The following is a 21323-nucleotide window of genomic DNA, read 5'->3' on the forward strand; positions in this document are numbered from 1 at the left end:
CCTAATATGTAAAGAGCAATATGGTGCTATTTGAAAATGGACTTAGATTACTTTATAATGTGTACTGCTAACTTTAGAGCAATCACTAAAAAATTTTAAAAGTATAAATGATGAACTAAAAAATGAAATAAAATGGAATTATATAAAAGGCTCAATTAAAACCAAAGATAGCAGAAAAAGAAGGAAAGTTTAAATAAATAAATAACAAAGAAAAAGTGGAACAAGTAGAAGAAATATTACAAACATGGTAGATATTAATCCACATATATTTAAAAAGCCACTTTAAATGTGAACACACTAAATTATTACTGATTTAAAACCGGGGGGGTGTCAGAGTCAGAGTAGGTTTTAAAAAAACAAAAACAAGAACAAGACCAAACTATCTACCATCTACAAGAAATCCACTTTAAACATAAAGTCAGAAACAAGTAAAACAAAAAGAGATGGAGAAAGACATACATCACTAACCCTAATCAAAACAACCTGGAATAGCAGCATTAATTTCAGAGAGAATAGACTTCAAAACAAGGAAAAATTTCCAGGAAGACATAATAATCTTTAATGTGCATGCAGCAACAACTGACCATCAAAATACATAAGCAAAAACTGACAGAGCTGCAAGGAGAAATAAACAAATCCACTATTACATTTGGGGTCTTCAACATCCCACTTTCAGTAAGAATAATTCAAGATGAAATGCAGAATGCAACACATCAATCTATTACAAGTGTAGAAAATAACCTCACAAAAGCAGGTAGGGGAAAAGGTGCAGTATACCACAGATGTATAGGTCAATAATTCTGATATTGCTATACATGTAATTGGAATTGAACAATTAGGTAAATGGATAGTAGCTGGTGGGATCCGGCCTTCTTGCCGCTGAAGCAAGGATTCACAGATAGTAAGGGAAGGAGGCTATGATGATTCAGGTGGTAATGCATTAGAATTGTGGCCATCAATAAAAACTCTGCTTTTATTTGTATAAATATAGATGGTTACATATAGAAATATATATATGAGTGTATACACATGTGTTAGTATGCACACATGTATTTCTATAGTCTGTCAGCAGAGAGGCCCTAGAAGCAATGACACTCAGTTTCAATCATCACAGCTAAGACCCAAATCTTACTTCTTGTGGCATTTTCAATAAAAGGAACCACGGTTTCTTTATATATATATATATATATACTTTAAGTTCTAGGGTACACATGTGCACAATGTGTAGGTTTGTTACATATGTATGCATGTGCCATGTTGGTGTGCTGCACCCATTAACTCCTCATTTACATTAGGTATATTTCCTAATGCTATCCCTCCCCCCGTCCCCCCTCCCCCCTCCCCCCACCCCATGACAGGCCCTGGTGTGTGATGTTCCCCACCCGGTGTGTAATGTTCCCCACCCTGTGTCCACATGTTCTCATTGTTCAATTCCCACCTATGAGCGAGAACATGTGGTGTTTGGTTTTCTGTCCTTGCGATAGTTTGCTGAGAATGATGGTTTCCAGCTTCATCCATCTCCCTACAAAGGACATGAACTCATCCTTTTTCATGGCTGCATAGTATTCCATGGTGTATATGTGCCACATTTTCTTAATCCAGTCTATCATTGATGGACATGTGGGTTGGTTCCAAGTCTTTGCTATTGTGAATAGGGCTGCAATAAATATACGTGTGCATGTGTCTTTATAGCAGCATGATTTACAATCCTTTGTGTATATACCCAGTAATGGGATGGCTGGGTCAAATGGTATTTCTAGTTCTAGATCCTTGAGGAATCACCACACTGTCTTCCACAATGGTTGAACTAGTTTAGGTTCCCAGAGAAATTGCTGATTCTAGGACTGTAGCAGGAAGTATACAAAGTGAGTTCTGGTGGTGACAGAAAGTAACAAAGTCCTCAGGAAAAATAAAAAAGCAAACTACATTGATGGAGTATGTCAAACAGGCACAGAAGCCAATTGAAAGCTTTTCCAATGGCCAAAGCTGGAACAATTTGAACAACAAAATAAAGTAGCATTGGATTATAACCCAGAGTATAAAAAAAATTATGAGGTTATACTAATATATATGTGTATGTGTGTATATATATATCTATATAAATATGATTAAATAAATTAATAAATGAGGAGAAGAGACAAAATTACCTTGCAGAAAAATTCCAAATAAGTCTATGTAGTTACTCTAAATGAGGGGGAGCAAAACTCTGCATCCCTTAGCGATACGCTGTCCTCCTTGCAGAGAGTGTAGTGCAAAAAAGTGGAGAAAATGATAACTTTAAGGTGGAGAAACCTGAAAAAACAGTTTCAGTCAGATTATCAAAATCCAGGTCAGCAGCCACAAATCATGTTGACACTATGTGCGTTTGATATGATGTGAAGAAAATGACACTTTACTTCTGTGATCTTCCTCCCCAAATCTTATAACCCCAGTCTATTCATGAAGAAATTTTTTAATCCAAAAAATGGGCATGCTACAATATACCTAACCAGTACTCTGAAAAACTGCCACGGTCATCAAAAACAAGGGAAGTTTGAGAAACTCACAGCCAAGAGGAGTCTAAGACACAACAACTAAATGTGATAACCTAGATGAGATCTTGAGGCAGAAAAAAAGTCAGTTAATAAGAAATGAGAGACAAACTATGAACTTTAGTTAATAATAAGGTACCAGTATTGATTCATTAAAGATAACAAATATAACATAGTAATATAATATGTTTCTAATAGAAGAAATAGAGTATATGGGGTGAGTGTATTTGGGAACTCTCTGTACTATGTGCTCAATTTTTCCATAAATCTAAAAGTATTCTAAAAAGTAAAGTCTGTAAATTGTTTTAAATTTTTTCAATGAACTTTTCTTATGCAGAGCCTCTAGAAATTTCTGAACCCCCAAGAACAAAAAGAAAAATTAGACAAGATTTCAGAAAGAAAAAACGTGGATGATTTTCAAAGTGCTGAGGCTTGGGATAGCATAAAATTTCTCATCAATAATACTGGGTACCAGAAGAAACTGGGAAAATGCCATCAAAGTTTTGAGTATAGAAAAAGAATTTTGAGCCAAGAAAAGTAAATAATTTGGAGCCTAGCCAAGCTGCTACCCAAATAGACTAGTAAAACAGTAACATTTTCAAACTTTCAAGGACTCAGAAAATTCGCAGACTTTCCCCGTATAATTATTAAAACATATTCTTTAGCAAAATTAAAACAAGGAACAGAAGAAAGAAGACAACATAAAAACTGAGATGAAAAAATGTAGCATACCAAACCCAGAATTACAATGAAATCTTAGAAAAATGAGTGTATATCAGGATGAGAAGGAAAATGGTCCATACAGAACTACATATCAGAACCTTCGAGAAGACGGTCTTGAAGAAGAGAATGAATTCCCTATAACAAAAAGCACGGTGAAAAATCTGAATCATTGTAGTGAGAAGATGAGTAAATATCATATTAGATAATTTAAATAAAATGTTTACCTCCATGCCTCAAGTTTTATAAATCATGCTTCTCATTCAAGAAGCCAAACTTAGTAAAATAAGATTACCTCTCCCCCCATCGTTTCAAAACTCATCCTCATTCCTTAGTAAATAATATCTATATATTCAACAGTTTGACATCTTGTAGTAAAATATTTATAATAAATCTATAGAGAAAGCATGAAAGACTTATAGAATAAGATATAAATGATATAAGCATAAATAAATAAAAGTCATAATAAGGAGGATGGTGGTGGTATGTGGAAAAGTTGGGAGGGTTGGTGAGCACCATAGATGTACTCATTCTTTCATCTAATAGGGCAGTCAAGAGAGTCTGCCTACAGTTAAGAAACAGATGGTTAATTCTATCATGTACTGATATAGGCAACCAATAAAATAACTGAAAAATAAATATGTGACTGAATGAGAGAGTAGCAGTTTGGGAGGGAGTTGGAGGAGTAACGAGAAAGTAATCTAATGACCTAAATTCCTCATTTTTCAGAGTAGGGGGTTGTAGCTATTCACTTACATTGATAAATGAAGAAATGTAGATAATCCCGCATTAAAAAAAAGTTAAAGACAAGATAAGGTGTAATTTATTTTGAATTTTTTAATTGAAACATCAAAAAATTAAATTTAAGCTTTCTTTGGTTATTTGGAAATTATAATGCTGAGTCCCAAATTCTGAAAGATAAATACACCTACATCCCTGCAACATTAATTGCAGTCTACATTCCTTAGAAAGCCACAGATTCATGATACAAATGGAGACAGCCATTCTGAGCTCAAAGCATGTACTGAGCTTCAAGTCTTCACTGTTTAACAAAGAAGGCATGAATATAAATCAAATACTCAGTTCATAATATAGAAAAACAAAAAGCTAAGAAATAGAAATACAAGAAAAACAAGACAGGAAAAACAAAGTCCTAAAGATTTTTTTTAATGAATGAATAATGAAAGAAACAAAATAGTTCTGACAAATAATCCAAATTTTATTCAAAATATGAAACATACATACTTCCAGCAAGTTGGTTTACTTGTTTTCTGTAAAGTGAAAATATAAGTATACATAATTAGGAACCAGAAATGGAACAGTAAAATATATTATTAACAGATAAAATATATTATTAAATCATATATAATATAATGGATAAAATATATTTTTATAAAATATATTATTTTATTTTTAAATATATTATTTTATACTATTAAATTATATATCAGATAAAATTATATTAAAAATACTATAAACAGATATCTGTTAAGCAGATAAAATATATTATATAACATAAAATTATATTATTTTTAATTATAATTATGATAACTAGACTCTGAGAAAGCATGAAGCAATTTAAGCACAGAGCTTGTAATGCAGTACCTTATAAGCCAGCCCATGCAAATATAAAAATAACTTGAATGTAAGACATTAATTAAGTACCCTAAAAGTAACAACAATAAGTAGAGCTAGTTATATGAAGAAGGAAGAACAGGATAGTTCAGTAACACGGAAGCTGAATAATGAGAAAATTTCCAGAAGAAATAGGCAATCAGTAAGTCAATGATGCAGTGTCATCAGGCAGAATGGATTTTGCATAGATAGGAAGCCAAATAGTCTCTTTGCTACAATCTCTGAAATAGCTATCAATTAAGAAGTGACTGGATGACCAAAGTTTGTCAACCAAAAAAGCAGGTCTTTGAAATATCTATGAAACAGAGAGGAAGAAAAAAGGAAACGGGCAAAGGAAGAAAGATTGAGAAGGAAATAGAACAAATAAATTTCTGGTTTCCTCTGAGGCAACATTGGACACCATTATCTTTCACAGACATATCAACTTAGGAGTGGTAAGGACCTTAGAGATCATTTTCTGAATCCTCCCCATTTTACACATGATGAACTTGTGCTCCTCGGTGAGGAACAAGGAAAGTCACACTCCGGAGAAGAAACCCCGGACTCCAGATTTACAGTACAATTACCATTCCATTACACCGCATGGTCTCTCATTTACTTCAACAAAAGACAGGGGGTGATAATCCATGATTTTTCACCATTTTAAAATTTATTTACAATATTTGTATTTTTCTTATGTAATTAAACAACACTTAGGTTGCAATGGGGTGAGTAAAGAAAATCTTAAAAAGGAAGCCATCTCCATTTCATAGTTACATTCTATGAAACTATGAAACTCTACTTTGCTCAATTTCTACATGGCTGTTCCTGCTGAACCCTTGGGGCTCAGGCACTTGCACAGAAATTATCTGGCAAAGTGCTGTCCTATTGGGACATGGCAGCATATCTATCTTGATTCTTCTTCAAATGTGCAAATCATGAAGTCCCTGTAATAGAATGTAAATACAGTTTTTGCCTTTCAATACAAGGTCAAGCCGCAATTTAAGGCTCTTTGTAATATTCCTAGCATCCTAGTCTCCAGGCCTCTAAGAACACTTAAAAACAAAAACCTGCAACCAGCAATGTTTTGCAGTTCAATTATGCCGGAAATAGGAAGTAATTATAAGATTCTGAATAGGTTCTTGATGAAAATATTGGCTAGGAAAATGATTGTGCCCTCATGCCTATCCAGCACATCTGGTAGGAAAGGATTGTTACTTTATTTGCATTCCATGAACAATTAAAAAACTAATTTGCAGTTTGGGACAAACAAAGAAATGTGAAACAGCAGTTGACTGATTGAAATCTTTTAAATAAAAGAATAATCCTGACACAATTACTTTAAAGGGTTTTTTCTTCCTTTAAAAATCTTCACTAATTGAGTTCCATTACTTTAAAAATTATCTTGGTTTGAACTGATATTTATCTTTGTGCTAAATAATTTAGCAGCAGTGGGAAGGTTGGGGGAAGGACTGTATGGGACATATGGTTAAAAGACACGAGTGGAAAGAGGCTCACAAAAGACTAAGTAAAAGAATCCCCATATACCCTCAAAATGGAGAAGAAAGAGTGAGAGAGAGGACAGAAGGAAGCTGACAAGCCAGGGGACAAAGAAAACAGAAAAGCAGTTAACACAGAGGTGAAAAGAACTCATGTGTCTTCCTTTTCCAGTAGGTGGGGAGGTTTGAGCAGAGAGGTTGTGAATAGTCCAGGCAGGCAAGCATGCAGCAAAGTCCACATCAGCATCAGTGATGTTTCCTGCAGGCTCTGAACACATTGAAGATCTGGTCCTCAGCTAAAGTGCCCTACCTGTGAATGTGCGCTATCCTTCAGGCACATATTAAATGGAAGGGCATCTACACATTCTGATGCTGTTGACTTAAAGAACTACATTTTTCTTAGGAGATTTCTGACCTAATATTTGGTACATTTCATTTCTAATTTCTAATTAAAATATATGTTGAGATAATTCTGCTTAACAGCGTCTGGAACTCCACTTCAAATATACTCTTGTGTTCTAGTAGAGGCCAGCAGGAATTACATTCTATGAAACTAAATATCTGTAGATCAGAACATGAATTGAGAAGTAAAGCTTGTGAGGGACAGGGTTTACCCCATAGTAAGAGCTGTGGGAAAGTATAGCTGGCTGAAATGCAATATCGGGTACACTCTTACTTTCAGTTCTGGACAGACACTTGCACTGAATCTGAGACTTCTTTTTCCAATGGTTATTTTAGGAAGAACAATTATAAGATCTGTACACCACTTTCCCCATGCCACTCAACTCCTCTGCAGACATTACTGACCAGTCACAGCTTCTCTTCTATCTGAAGCAGGACTCAGCTTCATTGTAACATTATACTCATTAAAGTGGCTTGAGAGTAGAAATCTTTTCTACCTGTGAGTTATTCTCTTATCTTCTATGATGCTTTACTCAAAAATTAGCCATTAGTAATTACATTCAGGCCAAATTCTTACACCTGCAAAAATGTAGAACTGGAGGACAAATGTAGAGCTACAAAAACTTCTTTAAAATTGCTATAAAGGGCCAGGCATGGTGGCCCATGCCTGTAATCCCAGCACTTTGGGAGGCCAAGGCAGGCAGATCACTTGAGGTCAGGAGTTCAAGACCAGCCTGGTCAATATGGCAAAACCCCATGTTTACTGAAAATACAAAAATTAGCCAGGCATGGTGGTGGGCATCTGTAATACCAGCTACTCTGGATGCTAAGGCAGGAGGGTCACTTGAGCCCAGGAGGTGGAGGTTACAGTGAGCTGAGATCATGCCACAGCATTCCAGCCTAGGTGATAAAGCAAGGCCCTGTCTCAAAAAAAAAAAAAATTGCTATAAAGATTTTCAGAGTGAGAAGTTATATTTTAAATCTAGGTGTTGTGTATTAAGTATGCAATTGTGTAATGTTTCATAATCTTCAAAGAATTTTCACATACTTTTTTCAATTTGACTTATATTGCAATCCTGTGTGAAAGAGAAAATGAATTCAACAAAAGAAAGAAACCACCAGAAGATAAGAAAATGAGGCTTTGGTAATTTTGCTTTGATGATTTTGAAAGGCAGAAGTACTAGTTCATTCAGTACAGGGCGGGCTTGTTATTTCTCCTCTGCTCAATTTAGTGCTAAACAAATAGTCTCAAACTTGCTGTATTACGTGACACTGCCAAATCCATGGTTTTTCTTTGCATTTCTAACTCAGTATTTCGGGAGCTAGGAATAAAATTGAAATTACAAGTGTTCTATGATCTGCAGCCAAAATTTGATCTTAGAAACAAAAGCAATCATTAAGGTAATATGCTTGAAAAATACTTCTACTTCCATGAAGTGTTTGCTATAGAAAAATAATTGGACATATTTTTTCCTAGATCTAAAGCATTTCAATGCAGATCATTCTAATTATAGCTGATTAAACCGGGCCTTTGCTATGACACATTAGGTCAAAGACATCTTTTTCCTTTAATACAAAAAAAATAATCTTTCTGAATAAGTAATTACTGAGATCTTTTCAATACTTTAACTCCCCCAACCCAAGTCACCTACATATAGTTAACATACACCAGTTAATCCTACTGTGTTCCTTATCATTTGGATTTTAATTGCCACAGTAAACTTGTTATTCATATCTATGACTGTAATATCCTTTATTATAATGATATCCAAAGTATACAATGTTCCAGAAAGAAAAGGCTTTGACTCAGCAGAAACAAAAACCTAGTATATAAAACACCACAAATTCAATCAAATCAATTTTCTTTCATTTTAAGATGTACATTATTTTGAATACATATTTTCTTATGCTCTATGTAAGTCTTCTCCTAGGATTCTTTTTATTTTTGTGAATTATTGGCAACAAAATTGCTAACTCATGAAGTTCAGCTTATAGAAATGCTAGTTATGTTAAATAAATTGATTTTACCCCACCCAACCTGCCTGCCCTATTTTTCTGTGTTTTCCACTTTAGTATTTCTCTCTTAGATTTGCAAAATTATAATAACAAAGTTGGAAACAGAGTTCCCAGGAAAAGTTTCCATGTCATTGTATCTTTTTGTTATTATTTGTATAAATTTATAATGTACGAGGGTAACTTTGTTCATAGATATATTGACTATTGATAAAGTCAGGGCTTTTAGTGTATCCATCACCTGAATAATGTGCATTGTACACACTAAGTAGTTTCTCATCATCCACTATCCTCTAATCACTCCCTTCAGAGTCTTCATTGTCTATCATTTCATGCTCTATGGCCATGTGTACACATTATTGAGCTCCCACTTATAAACGAGAACATGTAGAACATGTGGTATTTGTCTTTCTGTGTTTGAGTTGTTTCACTTAAGATAAGGGCCTCCAGTGTCATCCATGTTGCTGCAAAAGACATGATTTTGAGACAGGAATAATACAGGGTGGTTGCAAAGGAATAGAAAATTCTAGGCAGTAGTGTTGCAGGACTTTTCCTTAGTTCAGCTAAAGACAGGGTCCTTGTCTGTCCCATGGCCACGAAAATTTAGGCTTGCCGATGGTTTGAAGGGTGAGTAAAGCAGGGTTGTATTGGATGAAAAGGAAGAAAAGGGGGAAAAAGGGACTCTTGCAAGGCCAGAGTCCCTGCTAGAACGCTTCCTGCCCGCAGCTTGAATCCCAGGTTCCACCCAGGAAAAGGAGGGGCCAGGCTCCTCCTGGCTGTGGAGGGTGAGGACTTCCCAAGGCTCCACCCCAGTGGGCAGGCTGGTTGAAGTTTCTCCAGGGACCCTCCCTTCCACCAGGCTATTTCATTCCCCCCTGTAAAGAAGTATATCTAACTGCCATTAGATTAAGGATAAGGACAAAGACTGATCTTAACTGCTTCCTGCTGACGGGGGCACAGTTTTGGGGAAATGGTAGTCAGAGCTTTCTCAGAGGCCTATTTAAGGGTTCCCAGCAGAAAGGGGCATCATCAGAGGCTCCAGTTGCATGAGAGTTTGGAGTTTGATGCCCTGAAGGCAAGAACAGACAAACCAGGTTATTAGAAAACATGTATCAAAACGAAACAAGGGGAGGGGTAAGAACAGCTCAAAAATTCCAAGGCCTTTCACAACTTTGCACTAGAGGGAGGCCGAAAGCCCAACTGGTAAAAAAAACCTTTACCCTTTTGCCGACATGTTGGGCTTCTGGGTTCCCTTCACCTGAGCCCAATCTTAAGCCAACTAGTTTATGGTTTGGGAAATTAGCGCTTTCTAGTTTGGAGGATGCATCTGAGGGGAGTGACCTATAGGACGGAGACACAATTACCTAACTGAAGAAAGGAATGAGGAGGAGAAAGAAAAAAAACAAGGCACTTTTCAAAGGAGTCCCAGGGGTTCAGGTTGCATTCAAAAGGTGTACAGACTGAAGATGAATGGCTACCCATCTAGAAAAAGGGGAGCAGGTATCTCTGGTTCCCTTCTCTTCCTTGCAGATAATGGGTACATGAGGGAGAGAGGGAGGAGCATCCTCTTTCCCTCTTCTGTCCTTGCATCCCCAAGTCCTGGTGACCTTGGCAGGCACTGCCATGGGTGTAAAAGTGGCTTGCACCTATGAAGCAGGGGGGTTTAGGGGGCGGGGTGATAATCATTCACTCTTACCCATGTATGTCCTATCTCCCATGCTGTCAGTAGCCTTGGAGTTCTCTAGACCTCATTTATCCCATGGATATTAATGTGGCCTTTATCCATAAAACAGGAAGCTTGGGATTGGCTTAATCAGCAGGAATCAGCCATACTCACCTGCACTGTGCCTTTTAACTTCTGTTGTCTGCCTCTGGATCCCTTAGATACAGTTTTCTTTCCCAGGACTTTGGCTCAAAGCTTGGAATTGAGTCTGGAACAAAAATGTGTCTCGGGCATTGCACAGACTCCTTATGATAAGCCAAATGCTAAGGTGAAACTGTGGAATTGAGTCCTCCTCCAATAAGGGAGAGAAAATAATGTCTTGTGACACACTGAGATAACTGGTGACTACAGTTATGCTTGCTAGGATTTGGGTGCATGGTACTTGACTTTAGTTAGCTCCCTTGGTCTTACTTTCCCAAAAAGGAAACCTCCAAGTGATAGGCATCCTATTTATTCCCTATTTATTAAATCACTTGGCAGGATTTGCAGGATAATTACTCAGAACTAGAATACTGATCCAGATTTTTACATTACCCATCCCTCTTGTTCTTTCTGAGCTGCAGTCAGAGATTGCTGGTTGGTTCACAGAAACAAACAGGGTTAGTCTTAAATGTAGGTGAAAAGTTAAAAACAACTAGTGAGTTTAGAATTTAGTGACAACTATGTAAGTTTTGAAACATGATTTCTCTCTCTCCAGTCCTCATGTTTGTTAAAAAAAAACAAATCACCATAGGACTGAGTGGTTTGCAAAATAGACTTTTGCCTTATTCTTTGCTAAAGATTTTATACACTAATTTGCATAAAGTGCAGCAAGAATAACTATTTCTATATAGGCCTTTAGGACTGACTTTAATGGAAGTCTGTTCCACAAGGAATCTCATATAAGACCTTTTAAAGCTGAGCCCAGCCATGAGATTATCCTCAAATAACTGTGAGTTGGGTGATCTTAAGATCTCAAGATAAACTTGGAGCTCCTGAACCTGTTAGAAAGTGACATTCTTGAGGTGGGTTCCAAGATGGCCGAATAGGAACAGCTCTAGCCTGCAGCTCCCAGTGTGATCGAGGCAGAAGACAGGTGATTTCAGCATTTCCACTGAGGTACCTGGTTCATCTCATTGGAATTGGTTGGAAAGTGGGTGCAGCCCACGGAGGGCAAGCCAAAGCAGGTCAGGGCATCGCCTCACCCAGGAAGTGGAAGAGGTCAGCGGATTTCCCTTTCCTAGCCAAGGGAAGCCATGACAGACTGTACCGGAAAAATTGGGACACTGCCAACTAAACACTACGCTTTTCAAATGGTCGTAGCAAACGGCACACCAGGAGATTTTATATCCTGTGCCTGGCTCAGTGGGTCCCATGCCCACAGAGCCTTGCTCACTGCTAGTCCGAGATCGAATTTCAAGGCCGCAAGCCTGGCTGGGGGAGGGGGATCCTCCATTGCTGAGGCTTGAGTAGGTAAACAAAGCCACCAGGAAGCTCGAACTGGGTGGAGCCCACCGCAGCTCAACTAAGCCCACCTGCCTCTGGAGACTCCACCTCTGGGGGCAGGGCATAGCTGAATAAAAGGCAGCAAAAACTTCTGCAGACTTAAACGTCGCTGTCTGACAGCTCTGAAGAGAGCAGTGGTTCTCCCAGCATGGTGTTTGAGCTTTGAGAACAGACAGACTGCCTCCTAAAGGGGTTCCCTGAACCCCGTGTAGCCTAACTTGGAGACAACTCCGAGTAAGGGCCGACTGACACCTCAAACAACTGGGTGCTCCTCTGAGATGAAGCTTCCAGAGGAAGGATCAGGCAGCAATATTTGCTGTTCTGCAATATTTGCTGTTCTGCAGGCTCTGCTGGTGATACCCAGGCAAACAGGGACTGGAGTGGACCTCCAGCAAACTGCAACAGACCTGCAGCTGAGGGACCTGACTGTGAGAAGGAAAACTAACAAACAGAAAGGAATAGCATCAACATCAATAAAAAGGACACCCACACCAAAACCCCATCTGCAGATCACCATCATCAAAGACCAAAGATTGATAAAACCACAAGGATGGGGAGAAGCCAGAGCAGAAAAGCTGAAAATTCTAAAAACCAGAGCACCCCTTCTCCTCCAAAGGATCGCAGCTCCTTGCCAGCAAGGGAACAAAGCAGGACACAGAAAGACTTTGACGAGTACACAGAAGTAGGCTTCAGAAAGTCAGTAGTAACAAACTTCTCCGAGTTAAAGGAGGATGTTCAAACCCATCGCAAGGAAGCTTAAAACCTTGAAAAAAGATTAGATGAATGGGTAACTAGAATAAACAGTGTAGAGAAGACCTTAAATGACCTAATGGAGCTGAAAACCATGGCATGAGAACTACATGATGCATGCACAAACTTCATGAGCTGATTCGATCAAGTGGAAGAAAGGGTATCAGTGATTGAAGAACAAATGAATGAAATGAAGTGAGAAGAGAAGTTTAGAGAAAAAAGAGTAAAAAGAAATGAACAAAGCCTCCAAGAAATATGGGACTATGTGAAAAGACCAAATCTATGTTTGATTGGTGTACCTGACAGTGACAGGGAGAATGGAACCAAACTGGAAAACACACTTCAGGATATTATCCAGGAGAACTTCCCCAATCTAGCAAGGCAGGCCAACATTCAAATTCAGGAAATACAGAGAACACCACAAAGGTACTCGTCAAGAAGAGCAACCCCAAGATACATAATTGTCAGATTCACCAAGGTTGAAATGAAGGAAAAATGCTAAGAGCAGCCAGAGAGAAAGGTTGGGCTACCCAAAAAGGGAAGCCCATCAGATTAACAGCAGATCTCTCAACAGAAACCCTACAAGCCAGAAGAGAGTGGGGGCCAATATTCAACATTCTTAAAGAAAATAATTTTTAACCCAGAATTTCATATCCAGCCAAACTGCACTTCATTAGTGAAGGAGAAATAAAATCCTTTATAGACACGAAAATGCTGAGAGATTTTGTGACCACCAGGCCTGCCTTACAAGAGCTCCTGAAGGAAGCACTAAACATGGAAAGGAACAACTACTACCAGCCACAGCAAAAACATGCCAAATTGTAAAGACCATCAATGCTAGGAAGAAACTGTATCAACTAACAGGCAAAATAACCAGCTAACAACATAATGCCAGGATCAAATTCACACATAACAATATTAACCTTAAATTTAAATGGGCTAAATGCCCCAATTAAAAGACACAGACTGGCAAATTGGAAACACTCCAGACCCATCAGTGTGCTGTATTCAGGAGACCCATCTCACAGCAGAGACACATATAGGCTCAAAATAAAGGGATGCAGGAAGATCTACCAAGCAAAGTGATGCTGGAAGATCTACCAAACAAATGGAAACCAAAAAAAAGCAGGGGTTGCAAACCTAGTCTCTGATAAAACAGACATTAAACCAAGAAAGACCAAAAGAGACAAAGAAGGACATTACATAATGGTAAAGGGATCAATTCAACCAGAAGAGCTAACTATTCGAAATATATATGTACTCAATACAGGAGCACTCAGATTCATAAAGCAAGTCCTGAGAGACCTAAAAAGAGACTTAGACTCCCATGGAATAATGGGAGAATTTAATACCCCACTGTCAATATCACACAGATCAACGAGACAGAAGATTAACAAGGATATCCAGGACTTGAACTCAGCTCTGCACCAAGCAGACCTAATAGACATCTATAGAACTCTCCATCTCAAATCAACAGAATAGACATTCTTCTCAGCACCACATCACACTTATTCCAAAACTGACCACATAGTTGGAAGTAAATCCCTCCACAGCAAATGTAAAAGAACAGAAATCACAGCAAACTGTCTCTCAGACCACAGTGCAATCAAATTAGAACTCAGGATTAAGAAACTCACTGAAAACTGCACAACTAGGCCAGGCGTGGTGACTCACGCCTGTAATCCCAGCACTTTGGGAGGCTGAGGCGGGCAGATCATGAGGTCAGGAAATCGAGACCATGGTGAAACCCCGTCTCTAACAAAAATTAAAAAAAATTAGCTGGGCGCGGTGGCAGGCGCCTGTAGTCCCAGCAACTTGGGAAGCTGAGGCAGGAGAATGGCGTGAACCAGGGAGGCAGAGCTTGCAGTGAGCGGAGATCATGCCAGTGCATTCCAGCATGGGTGACAAAGCAAGACTCCCTCTCAAAAAAAAAAAAAAAAAAAAAAAAAACTGCACAACTACATGTAAACTGAACAACCTGCTCCTGAATGACTACTGGGTACATAACGACATGAAGGCAGAAATAAAGATGTTCTTTGAAACCAGTGAGAACAAAGACACAATGTAGTACAATCTCCAGGACACATTCAAAGCAGTGTGTAGAGGGAAATTTATGGCACTAAATGCCAAGAAGAGAAAGCAGGAAAGGTCTAAAATTGACACCCTAACATCACAATTAAAAGAACTAGAGAAGCAACAGCAAACACATTCAAAAGCTAGCAGAAGGCAAGAATAACTAAGATCAGAGCAGAACTGAAGGAGATAGAGACACAAAAAAAACTTTCAAAAAATCAATCAATCCAGGACCTGTGTTTCTAAAGAGATCAGCAAAATTGATAGACCACTAGCAAGACTAATAAAGAATAAAAGAGGGAAGAATCAAATCAATGCAATAAAAAAATGATAAAGGGGTATCACCACCAATCCCACAGAAATACAAACTACCATCAGAGAATACTATAGACATCTCTATGCAAACAAACTAGAAAATCTAGAAGAAATGGATAAATTCCTGGACACATACACCCTCCCAAGACTAAACCAGGAAGAAGTCAAATCGCTCAATAGACCAATAACAGGCTCCGAAATTGAGGCAATAATTAATAGCTTACCAAAAAAAGTCCAGAACCAGATGGATTCACAGCCAAATTCTACCAGAGGTACAAAGAGGAGCTGGTACCATTCTTTCTGAAACTATTCCAATCAATAGAAAAAGAGGGAATCCTCCCTAACTCATTTTATGAGGCCAGCATCATCCTGATACCAAAGGCTGGCAGAGACACAAGAAAAAAGAGAATTTTAGACCAATATCCCTAACGAACATCGATGCGAAAATCCTCAATAAAATACTGGCAAACTGAATCCAGCAGAACATGAAAAAGCTTATCTACCAAGATCAACTTGGCTTCATCCCTGGGATGCAAGGCTGGTTCAACATATGCAAATTAATAAACGTAATTCATCACATAAACAGAATCAAAGACAAAAGCCACATGATTATCTCAATAGATGCAGAAAAAGCCTTTGACAAAATTCAACAGCCCTTCATGCTAAAAACTGTCAACAAACTAGGTATTAATGGAATATATCTCAAAATAATAAGAGCTATTTTATGACAAACCCAGAGCCAGTATCATACTGAATGGGCAAAAACTGGAAGCATTCCCTTTGAAAACTGGCACAAGACAGGGATGCCCTCCCTCATCACTCCTGTTCAAAGTAGTGTTGGAAGTTCTGGCCAGGGCAATCAGGCAAGAGCAAGAAATAAAGTGTGTTGAATTAGGAAAAGAAGAAGTCAAATTGTCTCTGTTTGCAGATGACATGATGGTATACTTAGAAAACCCCAACGTCTCAGCCCAAAATCTCCTTAAGCTGATAAGCAACTTCAGCAAAGTCTCAGGATACAAAATCAATGTGGAAAAATCACAAGCATTCTTATATACCAATAACAGACAAACAGAGAGCCAAATCATGAGTGAATTCCCATTCACAATTGCTACAAAGAGAATAAAATACCTAGGAATCCAACTTACAAGGGATGTGAAAGACCTCTTCAAGGAGAACTACAAACCACTGCTCAACGAAATAAGAGGACACAAACAAATGGAAAAACATTCCATGCTCATGGATAGGAAGAATCAAAATCACGAAAATGGCCATACTGCCCAAGGTAATTTGTAGATTCAATGCCATCCCCATCAAGCTACCAATGACTTTCTTCACAGAATTGGAAAAAACTACTTTAAAGTTCATATGGAACCAAAAAAGAGGCCACATTGCCCAGACAATCCTAAGCAAAAAGAACAAAGCTGAAGGCATCACCCTACCTGACTTCAAACTATACTACAAGGCTATAGTAACCAAAACAGCCTACTGGTACCCAAACAGAGATACAGACCAATGGTACAGAACAGAGGCCTCAGAAATAACACCACACACCTACAACCATCTGATCTTTGACAAACCTGACAAAAACAAGAAATGAGGAAAAGATTCCCTATTTAATAAATGGTGCTAGGAAAACTGGCTAGCCATATGTAGAAAGCTGAAACTGGATCCCTTCCTTACACCTTATACAATAATTAATTCAAGATGGATTAAAGATTTAAATGTTAGACCTAAAACCATAAAAACCCTACAGGAAAACCTAGGCAATACCATTCAGGACATAGGCATGGCCAAAGACTTCATGACTAAAACACCAAAAGCAATGGCAACAAAAGCCAAAATTGACAAATGGGATCTAATTAAACTGAAGAGCTTCTGCACAGCAAAAGAAACTACCATCAGAGTGAACAGGCAACCTACAGAATGGGAGAAAATTTTTGCAATCTACTCATCTGACAAAGGGCTAATATCCAGAACCTACAAAGAACTTAAACAAATTTACAAGAAAAAATCAAACAACCCCATCAAAAAGTGGGCAAAGGATATGAACAGACACTTTTTTAAAGAAGACATTTATGGAGCCAACGGACACATGAAAAAATGCTCATCATCACTGGTCATCAGAGAAATGCAAATCAAAACCACAATGAGATACCATCTCACACCAGTTAGAATAGTGATCATTAAAAAGTCAGGAAACAACAGGTGCTGGAGAGGATGTGGAGAAATAGGAACACTTTTACATTGTTGGTGGGACTGTAAACTAGTTCAACCATTGTGGAAGATAGTGTGGCGATTCCTCAGGGATCTAGAACTAGAAATACCATTTAACCCAGCCATCCCATCACTGGGTATATACGCAAAGGATTATAAATCACGCTACTATAAAGACACATGCACACGTACATTTATTGAGGCACTATACACAATAGCAAAGACTTGGAACCAAGCCAAATGTCCAACAATGATAGACTGGATTAAGAAAATGTGGCACATATACACCATGGAATACTATGCAGCCATAAAAAACGATGAGTTCATGTCCTTTGTAGGGACGTGGATGAAGCTGGAAACCATCATTCTCAGCAAACTATCGCAAGGACAGAAAACCAAACACCACATGTTCTCACTCATAGGTGGAAATTGAACAATGAGAACACTTGGACACAGGGTGGGCAACATCACACACTGGGGCCTGTTGTGGGATGGGGGATGGGGGAGGGATAGCATTAGGAGAAATACCTAATGTAAATGACAAGTTAATGTGTGCAGCAAACCAACATGGCACATGTATACATATGTAACAAACCTACACATTGTGCACATATACCCTAGAACTTAAAATATAATTAAAAAAGAAAAAAAAGAAAAAGAAAGTGACAGTCTTTACTGACCACAGGTCAGGAACCCTATACAGGGACTGCATAGATAAGAGTATGTGGCCAGATTCCCCATTAGGCTTCTGTCAGCTCTGCAAGTTGAGCTTGACTCCCCAAAGGGAAGCATACTCTTCCAGTAAAGCCTTGGCAAAACAACCACTTTCTCCAATTGTGTTCTGCTGCAAAAGAAAAATAGATTCCTATTACACTGACGCAAACAACTATATTGTCATAAAAATACTCACAGACAGTTTCCAAACTCTAGAGGAACCAGGCAAAGAGAAACAAACATACTCCAAATCTTGGTCACAGGAACACACCTTGCTTATTTATTAAGGGCCATAAATAGCTTAAAATAAGTTTCCTTGACTGGCTTCTCAAGCCCCATGTTGGGTGCCAAAAATGTTGTGGGACTTTTCCCTACTTCAGTTAAAGACGGGGTCCTTGTCTGTCCCATGGCCATGAAAATTTAGGCTTGCAGGTGGTTTGAAGGGTGAGTAAAGCAGGGTTTTATTGGGTGAAAGGGAAGAAAAGGGGGAAACAGGGACTCTTACAAGGCCAGAGTCCCAGCTAGAACACTTCCTGACTGCAGCTTGAATCCCAGGTTCCACCCAGGAAAAGGAGGGCCCAGGCTCCTCCTTGCTCCAAAGGGTGAGAACTTCCTGAGGCTCCACCTCAGTGGGCAGGCTGGTTGGAGCTTCTCCAGGGATGCCCTCCCTGCTGGCTGTCTCAGTAGTTTCACACAATTAGCAAAAGGAAACTGTTGAAATAGCTCCATAAGATAGGGGCTAGTAAGACTCTGAAAAACCACGGTGTGGGCCAAGCTGACTAAGACTGACTGAACCCAACATGGTGCTGGGTTTCTCCTAGGACCTTATTATGCACTCATTAACATACTAAATCACATACTTACTAGTGCCATGACAGTTCCAGGAATACCAATATTTGGTGTAAACATGCGTGGCACCACAGTTCTGGGAAATCTTCCCCTTTTCCAGAAATCTTAATGAGTATTACACCCCTTGGTTAAAGAAACCCATAAAGATAGAAACCTCAAATCTCATGGCAGGACTTTCTCTTGAGGATGACCACACTGTTTTTGCTTGCATGTGTACTTTTCACTTTGTAACAAATCCTCATACTTTCAGTATTTCCAAACTTGTTCTTGAATTCCTTCTCTCAGGTGGTGTCAAGAACCTGGACACCAGCTGCGGTCAAGGTCCTACCAGCATTTGAGGATCTCCTCTAGCAGTATCAATTTCTTCCTTCATTGTGTCTTATTCCCAACATGCTCAGAAGCAGGAAGCCTAGAGTCAGGAAGATGATGTGGTCATGCTATCATTCAATCATTAGTAAAAACAATTCAGAAATGTTTCCTTTTAAATGTGACTTGACTGAGGAGGGAGAGATGTAGCCAGAGAATCAAGCATTTATGCTGACTATTGGCAAATATGCCTTACCTCACATTTCAAAATGCCCACCCAACACTAAATGTTCCTCACGGACTGCACTGCTTTCCAACAGTTTGTTAACCTGAGATGGAACTAAAGAACAAAAGGTATTTTTATTCATGAAGGTGGATACTTGCTCAGTAAACACCATAGAAATGTAATTGTACTGTTTTCATCAATCTGAGAGATATTTACTCACTGATTTGGTAGATTAATTCCCTAGTAGGATGAATAAAACATTTTTTCCAAGATTTATTTATTTGGTAAGTTTTTAAAAACACCTTGTAGCAACAAACTTTCTATGTTGGCAAAACTGAAGAAAAACAGAGCTTGTAAAAGCAAACTCAGTAGTTAGGAGTTATACTGAGATGAAGCTGACTTTTGCTTTGCTACCTACATGATTTTGGACAAGTCCTTTGACATTTAAATTCAGGTTTTTAATCTATAAATTGGTATTATATTTATCCCCCTTAACATTGTGCTAAGCACTAGCATATACTAGCCTCACATCAATGATAATCAGTAGGAATAGAGGGAAGAGAACAGGATCATAGCAGTAGCATAATGATGTTTTAAAAAATCAATCCAAGTTTCAATTTTATTTCATTAAAAATTTTTCTATAAGTATATATAAAAGCTATAGGCTCAGAAGATCCAACTCCTATTAAAAAGCAAGCCTTGCTGCTGAGAGGAGAGATTGGGGGCAGGTTTAGGATGAGATAGCAAAGTAAAAGGGAAATAGACAAAAAAAAAATCAGTGGTTTGTTAGTCTATTTTGCATAAACTACCATGTAGTCAATTCAAAGTTTCTTAATTTCAAAAGCATAAAATGCATTCATCCATTCCTGAGTCAAAATTCAAGCCACAACCTGAAGAGATAAATAACATCTGATCACATATCAACGAAGGGGACACATTTCTGAGAATGGGGTTGAAGCTTAGGGCATTGTGTTTGAAGGCTTTTATTTGATGTGCCTTGCAAGCCTGAGTCTTTCACATAAGGATCCTTAAGACCATAGTGCAAGTCTCACAATTATCAAGCCTGACTGTGCTGCATGGGTTGGAAGGTCACAGTTAGGGACAACAACCCCACAGAGTGCCCAGTAGATTTCCTAATGACTTGCTGGTGTAAACAGTGGTGGATAATGGTGATTCCTCTTTCAACTTTGATTCTTTTTTTAATTAAGAGAAAATAGCATTTGAATAAAGCATTTCAGTATTGTGCAATCTAATTTGTCCATAATAGTCCCTGTGTTTAAAGCCATTGCCAAGTGACTAGTTATCTAGGAAACAACTCTACTCCAGGCTCCAAAATCCCCCTTAGGTAAAAATGAACCAAGATGGATTTTCTACTGCTTCGTGAATACACTGTCATACATAAAACCAGCAATTTAATTTGGTGAGAAAACAATAGGTGCTTAGCAAACTTTCAGAAACTTAATATCCAGGACCTATGGCCAACCACCAGACCTGGTCACTTAACCATGAGAGAGGTTTTGAAGTGAAAGAAACCATCATGACCCCTCCTCTAGCTAAGATTTCTGGTGACTCTCTCATTCCCACTGGACACTGAGACCAATGTCCTCCCTATAGCGATGTCCTTTCCTTTCGGCTCTTGCTCTTTGACTCTGACTTAAAGCTATAAAGATAATAAGGTATGTATACTTTTTGTTTCTACATAATATTCTTTATGCTTAAGTAGTCTAAAGTAGTAGGAGAAGAGACAGAAAATGAATATTTTGTTTTGTTTTTTCTTTTTTTCTTTCTTTCTTTCTTTTTTTTTTTTTTTTTTTTTTTTGAGACAGAGGTTCACTCTGTCACCTAGGCTGGAGTGCAGTAGGAGGCAGCTTTTATGGGCACAGCTTTGG

The sequence above is a fragment of the Gorilla gorilla genome, chromosome 5, assembly GCF_029281585.2.
Source record: "Gorilla gorilla gorilla isolate KB3781 chromosome 5, NHGRI_mGorGor1-v2.1_pri, whole genome shotgun sequence".
Taxonomy (NCBI): Eukaryota; Metazoa; Chordata; class Mammalia; order Primates; family Hominidae; genus Gorilla; species Gorilla gorilla.